At 37.2% G+C, this 19,434-nt stretch overlaps 1 long non-coding RNA gene across 1 annotated transcript in view; it reads right to left on the bottom strand.

Annotated features, from left to right (window-relative positions):
* LOC140336670 (uncharacterized) overlaps nucleotides 1–19,056 on the bottom strand; it is a 32,015-nt gene extending 12,959 nt beyond the window's left edge. Inside the window, exon 1 of the long non-coding RNA XR_011921928.1 lies at nucleotides 18,801–19,056. This is a non-coding gene — a long non-coding RNA (uncharacterized lncRNA). The remainder of the gene's footprint in view (nucleotides 1–18,800) is intronic.
* Between the last annotated feature and the right edge of the window lie 378 nt (nucleotides 19,057–19,434).

The raw sequence follows: 19,434 nt of genomic DNA, 5'->3' as shown, positions 1-19,434 counted from the left end.
AAATAGATTACAGAAAAATAAAGAATACATAACATATTTCAATATATATTACTAAATATTATTTTAAATATTGGAGAAAGATTAGGCATACCGAAAGAAAAAAATTGTACAGCTAAACATAATTCAAAATGCATTTTTTTATTTAATAAAGACAAATAATGAGGAGGTAACCTGTAGAAACTATTGATAAACTAATTGCTTTTGGCTTCAACATTTTAAACTCAAGACATAATTTGCCTATTGTCCAGCAAGTTCAATTATGACATCACTTAGAAAGGGTAGCTGGCAACATAAAAAAAATCAGTTTGGGCTGATATTACAGGAAAGGAAACCTTTGGTCATATTCTAATTGTCTAAATTTATAAAAGTCAGCTATATGTGTTAGTGGATTAACTAAACTAATAAGCAGCTTGTTCAGCATGTTTTACTTCCTCCAGTAGCTTCACATCTGTTTATTGACAAAAAATGCAATGGAACACTAAAAGACTGCATAAACACTTATTTCCCACACATGTAAACCTAATGCTGCCTTCATAATCAGTTCCATCAACTGTTTCAATGTAAATCATCTTTCACGTGTACATGCAATGCAGACTAAACAGCTTTGCTACCAATGTGCCAATTTCAGCTTTTTGTCGAAAATCAGTACTAATTTCCCCACATCCACCTCTGTTTACTACCCCCGTCCATTTTCCATTGGATGGAAAGGCTCTGGTTTCTATGTTCTAAAAGTCATTCTGTGAAGGCAGTCATTAAAATAAAACAGGCTGCAGCATTGCTGCTTGTGATCACATTAGTCGGTTCTTGTGTTCCTTTTCTTTTTGGAGGTTAGGCAGACAAACACATTGGATGTTGCACTGTTGGTGGGAGCTTTCCAATTTGCTCCAAGCTGTGTGTCAACTGATCTCTAGCATCATTCTATTTACTTTCCTAGTGGTACTGTTAATCATCTTATTTATACAAAGTGTGGTAAACCCCAGATGGGATGTTCTGAATTTTTTTTAATTGGGTTAAAATGTAATTTTCTTAATCTTATCACACATATTTTGTTAGCGGTCCATACTTTAATCCAGGCCAAATGGAAATCCACGCAGCCCCCCTCTTTGCAGCACTTACATGCTCGTGTCCAGGAGGTCTGTTTGATGGAATATCTTACAGCTCTCCTCAGAAATAATGTTGCTAAGTTTGAACAGGTCTGGGAATTTTGGGATGCCTATTATGCCCATTTACACGTTTAAAGAGTTGATTTGACTATGTGAGCTCCTTATTAATCATCATTCTAGTAACCCCCCCCCCTTCTTCTTGTCCTATCTACACCTTACATGTTTATTTTTTTATTTTTTGTTAATGTTTTGTGTATACTGGACATTCATCTTTTACTTTCTCACAATATGGGATTATACTGTTTGGGTTACATTTTGCTGCTATTTTTTAAATATGTTATTTGTATGATCCTTTTTGATGTACTGTTAATTATCCAGTATACTGTACTTTATGTTTATGTTTATATCTTGTCCTTTCTCTGTTTTTTCTGTTATTCTTTATGACAATTCTTAATAAAAATCTAGTTTAAAAAAATTTGAATTTCCAGGTCAGGTTAGGAAATTACAGCATGTTGCTGATTTCTATTGATAAAATGTTTTTTTCTCCGTGGCCTAGATTTCCTAAACAGGTCCCAACATGTTCAGAATATAGAGAACTGGTGTATATTGTGTACAGTGTTTCCCAACTGTTATAATTACCATATCCATAACTCACAGTACATTAGCATGGTGGTTCATAGGAAGAAAGCCCCTAACATTGCCAGTGACCAGTTGGAAGGCTGCCCCTATACCAAGAGACAAAACTATCATTAATATCAGTTAAACTGACCTGAGTCACAAACTTCTCATTGCTCAAGGAACCCCCTTGTGTGGAATACAAACTGATTATTAGGGACGAGCAAGGGATTTTAGTGTATTGAGTTCCAACTCACCATGAATAGCCACCCAGTCAGTCTATTTTTAATGTTTTCTAAATCATTTCATTTTTAACATAAAATGGAAAAATATCTTCCACCATTACTGTGTCTTGTAAAGACCAATAGGTGCACCAGGAGATTGACAAACCTGGAAGTATTAGGTCTGAAGTGATTCCTCTTCAATGCAGCAATAATCTCCTGCAGTAGTTTACTTTTATGGGAAGCTCAAAGGAATCTAAATACTTCACATTATGTAATACGTTTTCCAGAATGTGTGCATGCAACATAGCCACAAGCACACAGCTTTCTTCACGTCTTATTTATTTTATTCCTTCCCAGCTAGTCAGTGATGAGTGGGCTGTTCTGTGTGCTTACCCACAAGCTGGATGTGAAGTAGCACTGTTCATTGGCATGTCAGCTTGTAATCCCTTCAGGAGTATACTTCAAAGGATGGCAATGCCACTCATTGAGTAGAAAACTATAATCGTGTCTTCTAACTGCATAGTAGAAGTGTGGAATATGGGATTTTTTTTAATCAAAGAGGAAGACAAGGGGGTTAAGTTGAAAGAAGGCATGTATAATAAACTTTACATTTTGGGTTTGCACATACATTGTTGTTGTTTAGGTAACAACATCATCCTATTCAGTCTGTCTAGTGTCTAGTTGACAGCATCACCTCCTAAGTTCCTCTGCTGCCTGGACTTGGAGTGTGAAGTGGGTGCGGGTGAGTGCAGGCACATGCATGGGCCCTGTATTTGGCTTCCAGCAGCACTGTGCTGTCTGTCAGACAGGATAGGCACTAACGCAACTGAAGGCAATGAAGTTGCAAAGGCAATGAAGTTGCAAACATAAAAACCCCATAATAGATGCTGTTACTGCTTCCTGACTGGCCAGTGGCCTAAAAAAGCTGTACCTGTCTAGTCCACCTCATTCATGATACCATTAGTTTCCTATTTCTAAAGGCACACGCTTCAATGTTACCAATCTTGTCCTGTCTGACCCCTCTTTCTTGCCACTTGGACAGACTTTCACCGTACCCTTATCACTATTTTGCTTAACCACACTGCATAACTTGCCTGGTTATTGACCCCTGAGTTTGGCCTCTGGCTCTGGCCAATTACTTGGAACTTATTCCTCAGATACCTTGGCTGGCTATTGTCATTCGTGTATGACCTTACTGGGACCTGGTAATGTCTATGGATGTGGTTATCAATAATGACCCTTTGGCCTCGTCTAATACTGTTGCTTCTCCATCTGTCCTTGTTTCCAAGTTGCCATTTTTTGCACATGCAATTCTTGGGAGTACCTGTGTGCTTGGTCTGTGCAGCTAGTCTTTTGAGGCGGTGGCTTGTCTATAGGTGTAGAATGTGATGTTAAATTAGGGAACCAGTGTCCAGTATAAATTGACACTAGACCAGGGCCTTACAGGTACAAGTAAAGTAAAAAATAGTTTTGTTGATTTTTATTTCCTAGTATTCCTAGTTTCCAGATTATTTAGTCTGGTAGGTAGATTCCCATATGTCTTTAGACAAAGGATTAGGTATACATTCCTTTAAATGTAAATACACATTTTTGAGAGCATAAGCATATATTTGTTGATGTGAAATACTGTTTGTTTTGAATTGTTAAACAAGCAGTTTTTATTTTAGCTTTTTAAACTAAAATGATGACACAATATACTACTAATAGGGAATTAATAAATATTATTAGATCACAATATTAGTGTAAATATTGCTCACAAATCAAACAAATAAAAATTCCTATGATGCATGATAAAAACCAGATGGCATCCCTAGGAACTCCAAATGGAAGAAATGACACATTTCTGTGGAATCAATTTTGCAGTAGTTAACATGTTTCCATGCTGCAGAATGTGCATTTTAGTTCTGTTTGGATAAAGGGAGGGGCCCGTCCTTTAGGGTTGGAACTTCCCAATATAAAGGAAATCCTTGGGGCTTTGGATCGTGCTGGGAAGGGGGGTGCTACTTGCTAGTTACTATCTTTTTCCTGATAACCCAAGCTGCATACCTGGATACGGGTCTGACTGAAATATTAGGTTAAAGGATTAATGAAATAGTTAAAGGGTCAGTTTTATTAAAAAGTGCGTGACAAACAAAGTGGGGGCTTATGGTGGAAACTCCCTTTGATAAAGGTGTAACTAGAAAAGGTGGGCAAAGGTGGGCACATTAGTACCTTTACCCCGGGAAATTGAAATGAAAATAGAAAGCCAGGCACATGCATTCATCATCACATGCATGATCATTATCATCATTGTTCATTTCTGACCATCCTTTGGGTGGACAACCTCACCTTATAATGAATCATACTTCGATATGCTTCAATGCATTGTTGACTACAAGCTGCCAAGGCCTTGTAGCAGTAAAGCATCCTAAACTATAGGGACACATACATTAATGTGCGCACAATAAGACGGTCCTCCCAAGTCTGTCTACTGTCACTATGGCCAAACAAGTTTTTAACTTATTCGGGATGCATTGGGAACTGGTAAAATAATGAGTATTTACCTATGTTCAGTGGCAAAAGCTCTAATGTTCTTTGCAAATCATTTCCCATATTGTGTACCAGAAACATCATTTTAGTGTCATTTTACATGGGACAAATTATAGAAAAACGTTTTCCCAGTATTTCTTTTTAAACAAACACTGGTTAAACAAACACATCCTAAAATATTATATTTACTGCGCTGCATACTGAGCTGTGCATACATAGCTTTGTGTGTAAAAAAAAAAAAGCTGGCATGTAGAAACATCTATGACATAAAGGACAGACTGTCTTGCTGTTTTAATAAAGCTTACCCTAAAACTGACTTTCGCTCTCCTTTAATTAAGACAGGTTCTACTTCTATGTTTCCTATAGAGGTTGTTATCATTGGTACCGAATTTGGAGCGCCTAATTCTAATTTCATGGATTTAAAAGAAAGTGTAAGGACAGAACAGTAGGCTACTTGCAGCACAGAAAAACTTTTAGGTATTGTATGAAATTAAAAAATCCCTTTTATTAAATATACAAGAATTATAAAAAACAAAAAAAAAAGGGGGTAACAGAGGTTCATGGATTTAAACTTGTGGTAAATGTAGGGATGCACTTACAATTTCCATTTTTCTTTCAAGGGTATGTAAAAAACAAAAATTGTTTGAATAAAGTAGAAAAGGGGTAGACTGTCGTCCAACTTTTTTTTTTATATAACAGTATTTAACAAAAATAGGGCAAACCTACAAAATCAGCATATAAAGGCACACCTAAGAAAGACACACCGAATGTATTTAAAAAAAATACCATCAAAAATGTGTAAAGACCAAGAAAGAGATCCACATACAAAATTAAAGCGAATCAGGAACAGTTAGGGGAACATAACCAGTAAAAGGGTAAAAATAAACAGAAGAAAAGTGAAGAAACATCCAGAAATTGCAGAGGTGGTACAGTGGGAGTATGCACAACCACATCTACACAGGGTTCAACAATTGGCTATAGTCCACAGAGTCCAAAAATTGCTGCCAAGCATACCACAACACTGTACAATTGGTGTCTATACCTGGAATAGTTGAGATCCTCCATTCACAACCACAGTTGCACATGGTGTAGTGTCTGTAGCCCCCAAAGAAGGAAATATACAACCTTGTTGCTGTAACCAGATGCTGGAGGATTGACTTTTCGTACTGCTTCATAGGCATATAATTATGGTGGAAAGATCAGTGATCTTTCGGGCAATAAGAACTGCTGTTTTCCAATATGATTCTATGGCAGGAAAAGACCAAAACAAACGGAGCATATTGCCTACCCCATCCTTACATTGCTAGCATCTATTCTACACTTCAGGATTTATTTTATTGAGGATATATTTGTTCTGTACCAGCGAGTTACAATCCTGTAGCCCAATTCATGAAATCCACTGCTAACAGTGTTTTTGTGCTAGAGTGAGAATTTTGTCCCTCCTTTGTCAGAAGTAAAGGAGACCCCCAATTCCCTCTCCCACGCCCCTAAATACCCCTAAAAACCCCTCTGTCTGGGGTTTAGAGAACTCACTCACCAGTGTGAGCTATGAAAGGAAATAGAGCCACTGTAGGAATCTCCAAAAGTCCAACCTAAAGGCACCCTTACCATGTATCAGCACTGAGAAACCCACCCAGGGATGATGTTAAAAGTGCTAAGCTTGGAAAAATACAGGGTCTTTCTAAAGACCAGCCTAGAAGAAAAAGGGGGTTTCCGAATATCGGGTGCAATGGTGAGGGACTAGGGGTGATGGAGGCCCCTAAAAAATCTACTGCATATATCCAAAGTGGCGCCCACAGTGGAGTGTTGTTTAGTTTCTCTAGAGAAGTAATTTCTGATCCAGGGCTTAGTGCTCAGAGGCACCTTGCAGAATGTCTGCTCCAACATTACCCGGTATTTGTAGGCGGCATTCCTGCAACAATCTGTAACTCTCACAAGGTGGAAGGTCACGTACTATAGGTGGAAGTTGGGAACCCCCATACTCCCAGATGATTTAGCATTGCATAACAAGTTGAGATTAGCACAATGGGGTTAAGAAGATAAAAAATGATTTTGGTATTCTAACTGGTAATCTTTGAAACAAATATATTATCCTAGGTGGAAAATTCATTTTTACAATCAGTATTGCTCCAAACCAAGAAAATGTGTCAGACCCCTATCTCTCTAGGTCCATCTTAATCTTAATCTATAAATTTCAATAGTGGATGGCTTCAAGTGGCCACCTAAAAAAAAATCCATGTTTGCTTATTTAAAAAAACTCAACAATGTGCTTACTTTTTTCACATGAATTTATTTTGTATACAACGTCACAAAAATATCACTAAAAGAAACAGTAACTGTCTGAATCAAAACCCCCTATATACTTTGCTTCAACTGAAAGAATTGGCAGTGGATATATTGTTGAAGAAAAGGGGAAAATTATTCTCATCTGATTTAAACTTTTGTGGCTGGTAGATTGGCTGCCTGCCACCTGATTGAAAACAATATGCCTTTATTTCTGGGTGTGACAGCTGCTACTAAAGTGATGCTCTTTGCGTGTGTGTGTGTGAAAGCCTTTGTTATTGAACTTCTGTGGCTTTCAATATATCCTGTAAAAACCCTACAAACAACTAGTAACATTTTCCATAATAAAGAGGTGTCACCAAATTATTAGATAGGGATTGCAAATGAGAACATTTTTAATCCTTCTGGTATGGGTGGTACACAGACTTTTGTTGGCCTTGTGTAAAGAAGGAAATTGGAAATGTCATAAGGTTGTCTCACATTTTCTGCTTGTAAGCTCAAGTATGTTTGGGAAGAGGGGCAGGGGAGCAGCAGCTACCTGGAGAGTGACAAAGAGGGGACTCAATTTGCAGGGAGAGAAAGAGGGTAAGCCATTGACATTGGCCCCTCTGCTAATGACATGGCAGAAATTCATTGGCATGTAGGCATGTAGATATTGTCAAGATGACCTGATGAAGTTCAAACTAAGTATAAAAATGGGGAAGGTGATATAAGTGACGTTGAAACTAGGATGGTGATTGGTGTCTGACAGGCTCACTGAGTTTTTTCAGAAACTGCTGATTTACGGAAATTTTCATGCACAACCATCTCTAAGGTTTTGCAGAAATTGGTCTGAAAATGGGAAATATCTATGAGGGACAGTTCGCTGAAGAAGAGTATCTCTGAAAGAGCAACACATTGAACCTTGAGGCAGGAGGAGTGTAGGGAGCTTAGAACAATTACCTAAAAATACAATTAGCATGGGCTCAGTTTGGACAAGAGTAGATTGGAAAATAGTCTGGACTGAAAAGTCTCCATTTCTGCTGTGAAATTCAGATGGTAGAGTCAGAAATTGTCATCAAAATCCTGAAAACATGCAGTAGGTCCATCCTACCCTGTATCAACAATTCAGGCTTGTGGTGGTGTTGGAATGGTATGGAGAATATTTTGTAGATGCACAGTGGGCCAGATTTATGAAAGCTCTCCTAAGTCTCTCAACTTTCTGGCTCTCACTGAAACTTGGCTTTCCTCCTCTGTCTCTGCCTCTGCTGCTGCTCTCTCCTATGGAGGCCTGCACTTTACACATACCCCCAGACCTGGCAACAAAGTAGGGGGTGGTGTGGGTCTCCTTCTGTCACCCAACTGTACCTACAGAGTTCTTTCTACCCCACCCTCTCTCATTTTCACTTCATTTGAAGTCCACTCTGTCCGACTCTTTAGCCCCTTACCCCTCATTGTTGCTGTTGTCTACCGCCCCCCCGGCCCAGTATCACAATTTGTGGTTAACTTTGCATCCTGGCTCCCTCACATTCTTTCCCATGACCTGCCCACCATCATCCTTGGTTATTTTAATGTTGCACTGGATGAGCCCAACCTTCCCTCCTCAGCCAAACTGCTCTCCGTTACCTCCTCATTTGGACTCACACAGCACATCACTGGCCCCACACACATAGCCGGACACACTTTAGACCTGGTATTTTCTAAACTCTGCAACCTCACCCTCCTTGACAACTCCCCCACCTACTAGATTGTAAGCTCTTCGGGGCAGGGTCCTCTCCTCCTGTATCACTGTCTGTATTAGTCTGTCATTTGCAATGCCTATTTAATGTACAGCGCTGCGTAATATGTTGGCGCTATATAAATCCTGTTTAATAATAATAATAACAAAGCTGGAGAGGTTCACTTTCATCAGCGAATCTGGGTGATGCAGCAAACCTGGAATGGATCAGGTCCAGGATTCAAAACATTTGCAAGCAAATAGCAAATGACTTTGAAGAAATCGATTCCACGTTTACTGCTTAAAGTGTGTGGATGTATTTTTCATATAACTGATCATTGTCATCTGGTGGTTAAACAATAGTTTGTTTTGCATTTATTATTTTTAATATTTTTTTACAATATAGTATTATAATCAGGGTCATTTAGTGCATTCTTAGGTTGTACTGTAGTCTGGTGCTGATACAAAAATAGTCCAAGTGCAGTTTTTTCTGATTAGTTACTCACAGTTCTATTAAATGGGGGATTGAACTGAAATAGATACTTAGTGAGTGAAACAGTGTATGATTGTAGCACTATAACCATTAGTGACCACATTGATCCTATTTGTGGTACTGTTTGATGTTTGATGTCAGAGATGAACCTGCAATGATTTTGTCACCTTAAATTAAGTTAAAGAAATATAAACAAATAGATATGAATAAAAAGCCTAATTTCGGTTTTGGTGTGCTCTTTGGGTGTTTTTCCATTGGGAAGTATGATCATGCTAGTCAACAAATATCAGTTACATTTTACATATTTGCTTTGTTTTCTTTTCCCCACTTTGATGTGATATGCTCTGATATGAATCCAAGCAAAATTCACTTCAAATTTTCCAGATTTCATAATGACGGACTTTCTGCCGATTTATTGCAGAAATTCTGCATTACCACTAAATTTCACTGATATATTTTAATGTATATGGGTGTCACCTTTTGGGGATTTATTGCTAGGTCCTTAAACCTAGTAATGTCACCAAAATTAGAGGTGGAGAGAAAGGAAGGGGATGGGAAGGGGGGTGAGGAGGGGTTTGTAATTTGAAATTACAGTTCTGGTGGGAAAACAGCTTTTGTTACTTTGGTAGGATGATCAAATTGCATTACATCTTAGTTTATTATAATACCCGTTTTTCAGTACACAAACAGCTATTGGTAGTATCCCTTTAAATGTTTGTTCTTCCATTCACAAATCAAAAAGGAAAAATTTCTGTTTTGTTGTCCTTTTCTTAAAAACTTTACCTTTACTATGTCTCTGCTAGCAAATATAATAACACAGATCTAAAACAACAAGGTATTTATTAACAGAGAAAATAATTAACAAATTTACAATAATTATTTAAAAGAAGTTAAAGATTAGTTACAAAGACAAACTAAAGTAATACATGCAGAGAGTCTGTCCTCTATATCCTGTAACTTGGGCTTCAAAGAAAAAAAAAAGAGACAGAGTTTGGCTTTATGCTGTCATTTTCATTATAGCCAAAAGCCAATATTACATTCAGCAACACCCACGCGTCCAACCCTCACTCAGGTGTTCCCCCAACCCACTTCTGGGATCTTCCGTCCCTTGTCATCCCCCAACTGATGGTATGGTCTTATGAAGGGGCAAGGCATTCCAAAGTCTAAACAGCTGATATTGTATTAGTTATCAGACCACTGTCCAAAAACAATGCAGGGTAAGGGGTAGGTCCTTGAAGCAGACCCCTAGGGGATATTACCTCCCATTCTGATTCCTTGGTCAGCATCTCTAGCTGACTCCTCTTCGTCTTTAGGGATATTCCATAATTAACTTTCCACTACGCTCATTACCAGTTACATTGTATCTAAACTCAAATATATTATGTATAAATGTTAATTTTTTACAACTAATGTTGTGCACTCCAACAGTATACCATGGGGATACTGTCTATACAGCAATGTTGTACATATCCCCTAACTATTCTCAGAAAATGTAAATTTAGATAATGACACTGTAGAAAATGACACATTGTGAAATAAAAACACAATGTATTTATTTTGTTTAAAATTGTTATATATATGTCCCCAGAAGTAATATCATTTTGGAGTTGTTTTTTTGAAAACATTACTCAATGGCCTTACATAGTGTTTATGTATACACAAATAAAAGGTTCAATGTAGTTTTAATGTTACTTATATAGTGTGTTTGAAGACAGGATAGTAATTGGGGGTAGTCTGTTTTGAAAGGCTCTCGTTCCCCATCTTACAGGCTACCAGCACTTTTGACTGCTGAATCCTGGCACATCCTATTGCTGCATCTTTCTGGATAGGTTCTATTTTCCATCTTCTTCTTAGCATCTGATTTATTGCCATGACTAAACGTAATTAAATATGTTAATTTGCACCTTCTATATTTCTATACATATTTATTGTATAGTGCCATTGATCAATGTTTTCAAAAAATACTACCCCAAATTACTATCCTATCTTCAATCACACTATATAAGTAACTTTATAACAACATACACCTTTTATATGTTTATAATCTCAGTCCACCTCATAACACTCAATCCAGTTCCACACGGGCATTAACCAAAAATGATATTACTATAAAAAACAGTCACAAATTAGATATTTATTAGAATATTTATGGATATATACTATATCTAGCCACCTATTTTGTACTAAACACTATACATTTTTATTGTTCACCCATATAACAAATGACCTTAGTATATGTATATGATTATTGTCACCACATTGATTGATGCTATGTTTGAATGCAGGTTAAAGTATGTTATTGTACATTGTACAACTGTAACCTTGAACATTGTTCTGATATTACTATGTATATGTCACTCCTGTACATAGATATTTACTGCGGCTCGCAGATCCTCTGAGGAAGCCATATAGGCAAAACGTGTCGAGAAACAAGACGTCATTACTCGATGTTACACTTATAATACAACCATGTTTTACTAAAGGGATTGGACCTCTTTAAATATCTGTATTGTACATATTGACATCGTGTTTTATATGATTAATAATAAAATTCACTAAATATAATTTTCAATTGCCAAACAAACCCCAGCTATTTACTCTCTTTATTTGTATACTACTGATTACAGGTAGGCAAACATCACTTATATTAGAGGATAGGTAGACTCCCTAATACTTACTAGTCCCCAGAAGTAAATTAAGCATTATTTACAGCATCCAGCATCCTAAATCTATCTTAAGCATAACAACACATGACCAATGTTAAGGAATTCCTGTGAATTTTATGTGGTGAGCTTAATCTGTAATTGACAGAATCAGCAATCTATAGAAATACCACTACGGTATTTCTGCATCAATTTCCTGTATTACAGGTTGACAATCAAAAATCTGTCAACGTCTGGACCTGAGGTGCCCCGGATTTTCGAAAATTCCATTTTTTGTTTTTTTTAATACTTACCTCCACACACAGGCCAGATTTGCTCTAGCAGCACCCGCGGACATCTGGCACAGTTCCAGGGAGCAGGCAGCAGGGACGTCTCAACGTGTATTTAGTGTAGCAAGCAAGACCTAACAGCTGTTTCTGCAAACAGTGCCATCAGAACATTAGTGGCCAAACAGTGTACTGCAGTGCCTGTATTGAAAATGCGATCCAAAATTCATGTCGGGGAAACTGAAAGAACCGGATTATCGATGGCCAGATTTTCGATTGTCAACCTGTATTAGAACAGTAATTAGGTGCTTTAGTAGATATTATGTGATTAGTTTTAATTGTCATCCACCCAACATCACCAGATGACATCAAGTATATGAACTTACTTTTGGGAACATTAAAAAACTCAGTTTTAGCATTCAGTAAGTAGGAATTTAGTAGAAATGCTTTTTTTCTATGATGTCAGTTTCAGTATATACAATTTAACTCTTTTTGGGAATGTGTTAAGGGTCCTACTGTACCCTAACACCATTCCCCCACTTATTAAACCCCCACATCTGTTTTTGAGGACTGGATGGTGGGGGAGAGGCTCTGGTTAACAATGTGGAATTCCCAATGTTGAGGGAAGGCACAAGACTTCTACTGAAAAAAAGAGGACCGCATACTTACTGACCTCACTTTTCCTGGCTCCTCAGGCTGTATGCCAAGACATTGGTCCAGTTTCAACATTAAACTGGACCCCATGCTGGTTTTTGTGACAGACTCATTTCCAGGGATATAATTAAAAAATCTGCTATGATTTCATTAAAGAACTTTTTGTACATGACATTGTCTTTTTTTTAAACCATATCATAATAGGAAATAGCACAAATAGGATAGTAACTATCATTATTAGTCACATTAAAATAGATCAGCAGACCTTGGCATGGGAAATGCCTGATATAACAAGGTCAGCAAAATAAAAGAGATCTATCAAAGTCTTCTAGGTAACCAACAGGGCTAACAAACTGGATGTCTAAGAAGATTTTTCTATATTTAAAAAAATAAAGGAAGGTATAGAGAAAATAGAAAAGAAGAAAAAAATGTGATGAAAATTATGTGAGAGAGAAAGAAGAATATTAAACATGGGTCAGGAATAAGAAAAGGGAAAGTTAGGGGTGGTACAATAGAGCCCTATTGCTAAGCCAACAGACAAGATCGATGCATGGGTACATTTTCGCTAAAGCTGAAGGATGTCTGTATCATCAAGTTAATAATCTATAATTCAGCTCTTGATAATTGTTGCAGATAAATGAAGAAAATTGTTCTTTGGTGGATTATTATTACACAGTATTTATATTGTTTCAACATATTACACAGCGCTTTACAAAGTCCATAGTAATGTTACTAGCTGTCCCTTTAAAGAGGCTTACAATCTAATGACCCTTCTATAGTCATATGTCATTAACAAAGTCTAAGGTCAAGTTTGGAGAGAAGCAAATTAACCTAACTGCATGTTTTGGAAGGTGGGAGAAAACCCATGTAAACACCTGCAGGAGAACCTGCAAACTCCATGCAGATATTGTCCTGGCCATGATTCAAACGTGGGACCTAGTGCTGCAAAGGCCACAGTGCTATCCTCTGAGCCACCATGTTGGCTGGATTCCCATATACTGCATGGGAATTGCGGGGGACCGAAAATTGGACACATAGGAGAAGGAAATGAAGACACACCCAAGGCATGATAATACTTGTGGACTATTGTAGGTGTGGTACCTATCAAGGGATAACAGTAAAGGGTCGAATCTGGGAACCCAATACAACCTCTAGATTTAGTAAGTTTAATGTGGTAATACCAGTTCTAGGGGAATCAGTATGTCAGATGAAAGGGATACATTTTTTTCTGGGTGGGCATTATGTTCATGATAAATATTATACCTACCAAATCAGGAGAAGGCTAATTGCTAAATATGAGTGTCCAAATACTAAATAGAAGTTTGGACCTACTTTATTGGGCGGGACAGGCATCAATTACCTGGGACAGGAAAGTAACATTTAGGGCTTCTGTTTTTTGAAGACTGATCTTGTAGTTTGATAAAGAGACATAATCACAAAGTTGGGCAAATTGGGCAAAGTGGTTGCAGGTGATATGGTTTGTAAAGGTAAATTATTTGCATAAGCAGCAAACCTATGCTCCACTCAACGGACTTGGAAACCACAGACATGGGGAGTGGTACATATGTGTCACAAGTGTTTCAAAATAGGAATAAAAGAAGAGAAGAAAGGAGGCAGCGTGATGCTTTTTAATTTAGAATGGTTCAGTAGCTCCCCTCTAGTTGTACTGCCCCTTTATTGGGGGAGAGGGGGCAAAATATAGAACTCAACAGACACTTTGAGACTTTTAGATTACGTGATTGGTCTAATAGGGGTCTGGTTTTCTGTGTAGGTGATTGGCTGTTCTCGCCTGTTCTCGCACCTCATAATAATGCTAAGGAGCACCAATTACCTGTGACAGGCCCTGAAGCCCAGCTTGGCCAGGGCTGGAATCTTGGATTGCCAGTAAGGAAGATTAGATGTTTCCTGCGGTCTGGGAAATGTTATTTTTCAGAAGAAGAGAAAACTGGACGAGGCAGTACTCTTTGACTGATATCAGTACTGTCATGGAAAGGGCCATTTACTTCAGTCTGGAACTTTTTTAAGGACCATCTTCCTGTGGGGTGCACTCTCATCTTAGAGGTCTACTAGCTACAATCCTGGGGACAAAGGCTAAGGAGAGACACTCCTTGGATTATCCATTGTTATCCTGTTATTGCTCTGGACCAGTTGAGTGGTAGGGATATGGGGACACATTATCTCAGATACTACCTCTGAGGTAAAACTAGCAATGTTGGGAACCAGTAGGTTTCTCTGCTGGTTATTTAGAATATCTGTTCTAGGTCTGGTTTTACCGTGAATCTATTGGAACAAGTTGGGGCAGATTCCCAATTCAAGGCCCCACATTTTCCTAAGGCCCAGAAGCCTATTTAGCACACCCTGTGCTAAGCAGTGGGTGGCTGTAAGTTAGACTCACTGTGGATTAGTTTGCATTTGTCCAAAAATAAATGCCTTTTGTTTAGAGAGCACCAAGGATTCTATGTCGGCCAAGAGGCTCTATATTATTTTGTTTATGAACGCCCTGTGAGTGAAGATTCCTTATTGTGGTTGCTGTCTGGATCAAAAAACACAGACAGGAGCCGTGCTGTGACTAGTACTTGTAATGTGTGGAGTTATTTGTTGTTACTGTTTGTGGAACTTAACAATTTCCAAACCAAAAAAAGTGACTAAAATAAAATAAAAGAGTGCAATGAATAGACAAATCTAGGTTAAGATTGTAGTTAACTGTCCAATCTTACAAGATGGTCAATGGTACTACAATGGTACTACACGTGTCTTGCCTTTGGACCATTGTTGTCAGTTTGAGCACCCAAACTACTAAAAGAAGTATTTGTAATCCACAAATAGAGTTAAAGATAAAACAGTCTTGCAGAAAAAAAGTTCTGACAGTTTAATGAAGAGAACAGTTCCCTTAGACTAAGGCAGCGTACTAAACTGAATTAATTAAGATGGCCACTGCCACTCACTACATGCAGCAAATGGGGATCCATATAGATGCAGTCTCTGTTCCTTCAAGCCAGATAAAGGCAAGTAACAACACTACAGATTTTCTCTATTCCTTGGATGTGGCAGAACTTCAGCAGCAAACAATGCACACACATTTGTAAGCCATGAAATGCACTGAAATTGGGTCAACCACAGGTTAACATCTCAGCATGGTGCCTCAGAGTTTAGCACTCTGGTCTTTGCAGCGCCAGGTTTGAATCTTGGCCAGGACACTATGGAGTATGCAGGTTCTCCCTGTGTTTCATGGGTTTCTTACGGGCACTGGGTTTCCTCCCGCATTCCAAAAACATGCAGTTAGGTTAATTGGCTTTCCCCAAAAATTGACCTTAGACTGTATTAAAGACATATGACTATGGTAGGGACATTGTGAGCCCCTTTGGGGGACAGTTAGTGACATGACTATGGACTTTGTAAAGCGATGGGTAATATTTCGGCACTATATAAATACTGGATATTAATAAAAGGGGTTTCTAAGGATGTTTTTATCTAAATAGATGTCTTTTCACAGATTAACATATATAGTATTATCTTTAAATAATATACTATTATTTGAATTATTTTTATTACTATTATTAGTATTTTTATGTTCTGGTAAAACTAAATTAATGAGTTTCAGTAACTGGAAATAATTAATATTTATTTCAAAATAAAATTTAAAAAAATGGCAAATATATATATATATGACTGGACTTTTAGAAAATAAGATGGAATGGAAAATGTCTGTTTATAATAAACTAAATGATGGTAACATGACTGGAATCTTCCATGTTGCTAGTTTTCTGTAGGTGTATTTGTAATCATTGCTCTTCATGAGCTATAACAGGTAATTAAATACAGGAAAAAAATATATGGAATAAAATAGTGACATAAAAAGGTGTCAGACCCCTATTTCAGACTCATTTGTTTAGTAATGCAGATAACTCAACAGTCCTCAATAACAGCATTGTAACATGTAACAATGTTGTTTTTCTCCCAACATGAACCTTGAAACTTGTTTGCTTTAGTTTCATTTTAATGCAGTTATGTCATCACCTTCATGCCCCAATATTGTAGACAATATAGACATACTTCAATATACAAACAAAAAACTTTTTCAATGGTCTGATGAGTCTGCTGATATCATAGGTCCTCCCTCTACTTCAGCAGTAAACAGTCCTTACTCCTGCACTGAACAGCATCCAGTATAGAAGCCCAGGCCACACGATAAACCACGCTCATGGGATGTGTTTATGACAGTGAAGGCACACAAAATGTGGGTTATTAGACTCCAGCCTTTATTCATCCCAATAGACTGGAAACATCTAATGATAAAGGAAGTGTGGGTTGTTCACTATATGGATACTAGATGTTTATATGTCTGTCAAGCCTGAGATTAAACTGAGTATATGCGAAGGAGAAAGAGAAAGCAGGTGCACATCTTGGTACAAACCACATGGTCAAAACACCATATATGTTTATGTTCTCTATCGCCTGAGGAAGCCTCTATAGGCGAAACGCATCAGTATATGACTGTGTTGTACATGTGATGATATGTTTACAAAGAGATGGAAATGTAATATATGTCTGTAATAGGAACACTATGTCTAGAATGTGAACTAGCATAGCAGATCTCTCTTAGAATATAGCCTTTTCTTATCAGTAGATGTTACCTTTAAACATATGAATAAATTAATTATATTAAAAAAAAAAAAAACATACTGCCAAAAAAAGCCTGCTTTCTCTTTCTCCTTTGCATATTTTTGGAAACATCTAATGGTACTTTTGGCTTCTCGAAAATAAGCAAACTTCTTGCGAAATGTACTCTGCAGAGGGACAGCAGCACAATGAGCTTTTTATTTTATTACTCGATGTGGGTGTCAAACTGCATCTTATAAGGAGTAAAGGTTAAAATTACATGAAGTTACAGAGGATGTGCAGAGCTACCCGTGGCATGTGAAGTACATGCTTTGTGTGTTGGATTTATTATGGTATATTATGCAAATTGCTAATGCACATCACTATTGCGCACATTTGAATTAATTTCTTAAGAAAATGGTAGCAAACATCTCTTGTTCTCCTAGATTAACAGATATTAACTGTTGATGTTGATTGTTAACTTTTTACGTATAAGTAAATGTATCTGCGTATTATTATTATTATTATTATTATTATACAGTATTTATATAGCGCCATCATATTACACAGCGCTGTACCAGCTTAGATGGGAGTACTACCATAAACCATGATTGTGCAGCCACAAACATCGGGGCAAGTTCCATTGTTCCAGTCTGATATCAAAATGTTTACATTGGGACTTCTAAATTCCACCTCGCTCACATATTGGCTACACTTTTCCTAGTGTAAGTAGAAACAGCATTCTGGGTACACAATAAGGAACTGGATTAAGTAATATTATGTCTATGGAGTTCTGCCAGCTATGTTCCAGCCATGGTTGTAATGTCTGACATGGTTTACTTCTGTTCCAAAGGCAACATACATCTGTTGTTTTATTTATTGCAGTTATATTATAGTTAGGTCTGCAAAAATTCTACAACAAATGTTATACTACTAAAATGTTCCAGGTGTCTGTTACCAATTTACTGAAAGTTTAATTTAAGTCAATCCTTCTTTAAGCACTTCTTGTAATACAACGTTTGCCCAAATAAAATAAATGAAGCATTTAATGTGCAAGGAACACATTCTGTTCATACAAACCCATAAAATTATTTAAATAAGCTTATGAATACAATACAAATATATTGAACTATTTATCTTCCCTATTAAACATATAGTTCATGGAGGAACCACAAACAATGTTAAAAAGTGTAATAATATGAACATGCATGTAGTAGGTCATACAAAACCTCAAAACAGTGGGATCTGATTATGTTTCTTCTACATGTAGAAAAGCAGAACAGGAAAGAAAAGTCGAGTTGTGATAATTACAAGAGCATTTCAACCCTTAATTGTCTATGCGTTTTGTAGCAGAAACTACTTCTTCTGGAGGGTAAGGAGTACAAGCTGGAGACAAGATGGGCACTCTCCAAAGATGGCAACAGTACAATGATTGAATCTCAATCAAAAGTATTTGTAGTAAAATATAATAAAGGAGGGGGAATAGTCTGACCTCCATGTAACATTAATAGGGGTTCCAGTAATCTTTTTGCTTGGATCCAAAGGTATAAAATGGTAATTGTAAAATATACTCTAATATAAAGTGAAGAAATGTGCAGATAAAATATATAAGACAACATATAGAAAAGATAAAGCATGTAAGATATGCCAACATATATTATGATATATTAATTACCTTACTGCTAGTAGGAGGTAAGTGTATTCCTGTGACCAGCCTACTGAGGAAGGAGATATCTTTAGCAGGGTTCGTCCTGTATTTATCTGCATTAAAAACAAGACCACAAACAAGTACCACTTCACTTTCAAGGTGCCTTTCAAATACTAAGACATCCAGGATCAGGCAGCAAGAATAACTTGTAGTCCTACAAGGACATCACACATACCCAATTGAGAGGGCAGTAAGAAGTTTCAACCAATATGGGTTAGGAGTCCAAATTTTTCCAAATGCCAAAACTGTTGACTTACAAATCTGATTGGGAAAATCACCAGGGTAAACAAATACTCTCAGGATATGATGCAAATGTTGTTCAATTACCTAATTGTGAAATAAAATTGGTTAGAAACTACATTATTTCTTTGTAGAACATTACCACCCCCACTATTGCAATCTAAACAACATAATGAACATTTTTAACAATTTATCAGGGAACAAATTGTGAAAAAAAGAATGATCAAAGGGGCAAAGTGGCCTTGTGCAATACCTGCACTTACAAGGGACATTCCCACTGCTAACAAAAAAGTTTTATTTAGAATACCCAACAACCCTTTGTTAAAAAAGAAATCAGAATCAGACACTTTCTTTCACTCCT

Source organism: Pyxicephalus adspersus, chromosome 8, assembly GCF_032062135.1.
Source record: "Pyxicephalus adspersus chromosome 8, UCB_Pads_2.0, whole genome shotgun sequence".
NCBI lineage: Eukaryota > Metazoa > Chordata > Amphibia > Anura > Pyxicephalidae > Pyxicephalus > Pyxicephalus adspersus.
This window is presented reverse-complemented; position numbering and strand designations above follow the sequence as displayed.